The sequence below is a fragment of the Rhineura floridana genome, chromosome 2 (assembly GCF_030035675.1).
Source record: "Rhineura floridana isolate rRhiFlo1 chromosome 2, rRhiFlo1.hap2, whole genome shotgun sequence".
Lineage (NCBI taxonomy): Eukaryota > Metazoa > Chordata > Lepidosauria > Squamata > Rhineuridae > Rhineura > Rhineura floridana.
In genome coordinates, this window is record NC_084481.1 from 92,882,275 (window position 1) to 92,887,259 (window position 4,985).

Here is a 4,985-nt window from a genome sequence, read left to right on the forward strand (position 1 = left end):
TCTGAAGCATTTTAAGTTAAATTGATTTACTTTTAAAAATGTTATTGTATTGGATTTTTGATTGTATTATTTAGTATTATTTTGTTATTTATTGTATTTTTTATGCTATTTTATGTTCACCACCCAGAGAGCTATTGCTAGTCGGGCGGTATATAAATCTAATAAATAAAATAAATAAATATCATTTACCTGGTCTCTTTAACTGTTGCCAGTAGCTGACCTTGATTATACCATAATTACAGCTGAGATCTCATCTCGATTCAGAGCAGGGTTTGCTTTTCTCCAGATTAGAAGTGGCTATTTTCTCACATGAGGTATGTAAATGATTAGATGCTTCATTACACACATAATTGGCTGTTTTATTGATTGGCTTCTTTATAATATTTAATGATTTATGTAATTGTAGGGCATATCACCCCCACCTCTCAAGAACCAAAAGAAGATAGTGGTTGAGCTACAGTTTTGGCAACTTATATGCATTGCATTCTCTTCAGTGGAGGTATTTATGTACTTTCATTTTGAATGTGTTGCTGTTTGAATACCTTGAAATAGACCTACATGTGGGTAACATTTCTCAATTTTTTAAGATATTTGTGGGAGACTCAAGGCTGGCTGCTGAAATTTGATTATCATGAATGTCTGAAGAAGCATTGAAACAGTTTAATAATCCAGAATAACTGTCATCTTTGTATCATTGTGTCATTTTCCATTGCCTGTCATCATTGTACTGTATAATTTCTCAAGTTACCATATTCGCTGTGGCAGCATTTTGCATTGTTACATATTGTTGTTTCAGGTCCCATGTTTTGGGCCTCTCAATATATTTATTCATTCTGTTATTCACAGTCATTGTGATTGTTTTGCTAGTTTTTATTTCAGCTGCATGCACAGTGCTTTTCATTTTCCTTTGCAAATTCGAGGTAGTGACTTTTTCTGTGTATTTTTTTAACCTCCCCTTTTAATGTTTTGGCCTTAACATCCAGCATCCAGAATCTTTCTGAGGAATTAAAAAAACTTGCTTACTACATGACATTTTAGTTGGTCATAAGAATGGTATTACCTATTGTTACTTTGGATCAGTTTGAGCACCTACCATTTTTTTGCTCTAGCAAAGTGACAGTGTGGAGCTCCTAATGGGAGGAAGGGCAGGATATAAATCTAATACATAATAAGTCTTGATCTGCCCACAGCTTATCCTTTTAGGTAAATATGTTTTCGTTTAAGAAGGCTTTCCTCAGGGTGTGACCTGGTCATTTTAATTCACTAACAGGGGGAAAAAACCCTGTGGTTTATGAACGTACGTATAGCTAATAGAAATTTCTATCAAACTTTAAAAAGTAGGGAAATTGGGTAGCTATAAGTGAATGAACCAGAGGAACAGGAGACCTGACCTCCTCTCTGAGATACTGTATTGCCCGACAAATTTGTAAAAATGCAAACACAATTTGGCTTGGTCTTTCACAGTCCAATCCACTTCCTGTGTAGCTTGGAAGAATTTGGTAACATGTGCCTCTGAGCCCTATTCCCCTCACAGAGCTACAATCACCTGAATTCTCTGGGAAGAGGAGCTAACTGTTAAACTACTCTGGCTACTGGAGCTGTCAGGGGAATAGGAATCTCCTAACAACTCTCAACACCCTTCACAAACTACACTTCCCAGGATTCTTTGGGGGAAACCATGACTGTTTAAAGTGGAATAAATGTCTGGTGTGGGTGTGACCCTCTGATTAGGCAAGCCCAGCAGCTGTGAGTCTGGCTTTTAGAAAACTGACAGTTGGTTCTTACTGAGCATGCCTGCACTATCATAGACTCCAATGTTAATTTTCTTAAATTAATAAAAATCAGCCATGCATTTTTTTTCAAACTTTAAACTGCAGAAGAAGAAGATCAGAGTATGAGGCAAGGTCAGTAATAGGAATACAGGTACTCTAATGATGTTTAATTAATTTCAACAAATTATGAGATCACTTACAGAAAAAAAGTCCAACAGGGGTATGGATTTTTTTACTCATGTTTCAGACTTTAAAGTCTGGATTCTCTCTGAGTGCTTTGTGTTTCACCGTGAAAACTTAAGAGGGTTGTTAAGCAAGCGTTTCTGAGTTCAGGACTCAATTTGTAAGATTTTGTTGTGAAATTAGCTTATGGGAAGCAGCAGAATGTCATGAGGAGTATTTTCAATTTAACATGACAGTGTGAAAAGACCATGCTGGCTATAGTATACAGCCACTCTTGTGGCTGTTTAATTTATTGTACATCTGTAGAATGGCTTTTTATAGAGCTTGTATTTTTTTGTACTTTATCTCATTTTTATCTTGGTGTACATCACTTCAATAACATCAGGCTGTGAACCAGTTTATACATTTGTAAAAGCAGTAGTTACAGTAGCAGCAGTAGTAATAACAGTGACTACCCAATTAGTCTCATTGCTGTATCTTTCAGATTATGCTCTCTGCATCTCTTAAACCAGGGATTGCCAATGTGATGCCTGCACATGCACCCACAGAGGCCTTCTCCAGTGCCCACAAAGAGCCTTGCCCCTGCTGCAATTAGGTTTGAAAGCAGCAGTCTGTTGTAGCAAATAGAATAGATTACAGTGCTTGTTTGGTTGCAGGATGTGTACATGTGATGCCAACAGTTTCTCCCATTTGGAAATGTACCCACAAGCCCCATAAAATTGGCAATCCCTGTTTTAAACTAACTGGAAAACTGGGTTATAGAAAACTCAAGGGGCAGGATTTCAAGACAATCTTCAGTAGATACTTATTTTCTCTTGGCACCCTCATTCAAAAATATGCTGGAAGGAGAAAGTAAGATTTGTATGCTCCTTTTGTAATGTGATATCTTGATAGTGCACATCTTTAATTTGCTTGCTCTGAAAAAGCACCCAAATACAAACTGCAATTAACTGCAATGTTTGTCAGTTAATGGCCATTTGACAGAAAGATTTGTTTACAGACCTGTAGTTGGCTATCCTATACCTGCTTACCTAAGAATAGGCAGTCTTGAATAGCACTGAGTCCAGGGCCAGCCCCAGACATGCCAGCACCCTTGGGCACAAGCCTGCCCCGGAGCTCCCCTTCCGCGATTCGCAGCAGGATTGCTGCCATGGATTGCACGGCGAGAGCTTCAGAGCCCCTGCCATTCCCTTGCCCAACCTACCTATCTCGGCTGTGTTGTGCGGCTGTGTGCACAGCATGTGCAGCGCTGCCTTTAATCAAGATGGCAGCTGAGGTTTCCCTACGGGGCTGAAGCCTCTGCTGCTATCTTGGCTCATAGCACACAGCCGAGAAAGGTAGGTTGAATGAGGGAATGGCAGGGGCTCCAAAGTTCTCGCCATGCGATCCATGGCAGTGATCCTGCCTCAAATCGTGGAAGGGGAGCAGAGGGGCCCCTCAGGGCCCACTGTAGCCCCAGGGGCCCTTGGCCAGGGCCCCACCTGGCCCCCCTTTGGAACTGGCCCTGGCACTGACTTTTGCGTAGACGCAGACTGTTAAGGATACTAGACATTAGAGACCTGAAGTTGCTTGCCTGAAGATGCTCACCTTGTGAAAATCAACTTTTGGCGCTCTGCCTCCAGGCAGTGGACATGTCCGTTAAATTTGGACACTAATGTAAGGAGAATGATTATGTTCTTTTTACTGAAGTGGAAGACGGTCATTATGTACTCTATTGCTACCTGTATAGATATTTAAGTGAGACTACCCTGGCCAAACTGGCTGGTTGCCTTACAGAGTGTAAACTTACCTATTTGCTTAGCAATACTGACAAGTATATAATATTTAAATGAGCTCTTTTGAAGCAAGTATGACAAAGATTTGTTCACAAAACATGGAGATTTGGAATATAATTGATAGGATAGTTTTACATGAACTAATAGCGTAGTGCTGGGGTTCCTAAACTGTAGCCCATGGCCCACCAGTGGTCTGCAAGTTGCATTCAGGTGGTGCGCAATATGTCTACATTAAATATTCATACTGCTTTTTAATTGTATTTTTTATTGCTTCTTTTATTTCTTATATTGTATTACAATCTGAATTCTATGGAATGCAAATAGTAATAAAATATAAGAAATACAAGAAGCAATAAAAAATACAATTAAAAGCCAGACAGCGCCTAGCACATCACATTACAATTACTACAACTGGCAGAAAAATTATTCAGTGGTCCGCCAACACCATCAGCAATTTTCCAGCAGTCCATGGGGGTGTGTGTGTGTAAAAGTATGGGAACCACTGGCATAGTGTAGAGTGTTCTTGTGGATCTGTTTGGACATCTATGACAGGCTGTAGGGCAATTTTTTTACATAATAAAGGATTAATTAGATTTGCCCACATCACTTTAGTGCAGCTTAAGACATCAGATATATTATAGCTGTATATCTACCTGGAACGGCACACATATGCTATTCCCACCTTCCATGCCCAGAAAAACAAAAACAAACCCTTTTCCTTACTTCTAAAGCAGGAACAGCTATAGTTTATGAGACCCAGTTTATAATGCTAAGCTAAACTATGGGTTAGTACTGCTGTGACCGAAGCCATGTTTTGCCTTAGTATTATGGCCAAGCCTGGGCTTATCTTGCTCCAGCCAAACCATGAGTATAATATAATTCTTACTTAAATATATGTTCTATTGATTGAGGTTAAGAAAGTGGGAAGATGAGGTGAAAAAATACATTGCTAGATTGTGTAATTTGTGTTGAAAGTGGGGCAAGAGCAACTCCTGTTTGGGTTCTTTTGTTTGTATTCCAAAAGGAAAATAGTTAGGGTCCTCCAGCTGGCTAGGCTTGCCTACCTTTACCTGTGCTTTTCTCTACCTAATTTCCTTCTGTTGTAGACTGATATGCTCAGGGAAGCTTATCTGCGCCTCCTTCCTTTGTCTTGTTCTTCGACTGTCCGAGGACAGATGAGACATCTGTCTTTGCCCTGATGGCTCAGGAGAGAGAACAATACCCAAGTCTAGGCATTGCACCCCAACTTAGTTGG

At 39.8% G+C, this 4,985-nt stretch overlaps 1 long non-coding RNA gene across 1 annotated transcript; it reads left to right on the top strand.

Moving 5' to 3' along the window:
- Positions 1–204: 204 nt before the first annotated feature.
- LOC133378208 (uncharacterized) lies at positions 205–831 on the top strand. Its single transcript, XR_009760917.1, has 3 exons — positions 205–314; positions 407–499; positions 588–831. It is a non-coding gene; the product is annotated as an uncharacterized LOC133378208 (long non-coding RNA).
- The last annotated feature ends 4,154 nt before the right edge of the window (positions 832–4,985 follow it).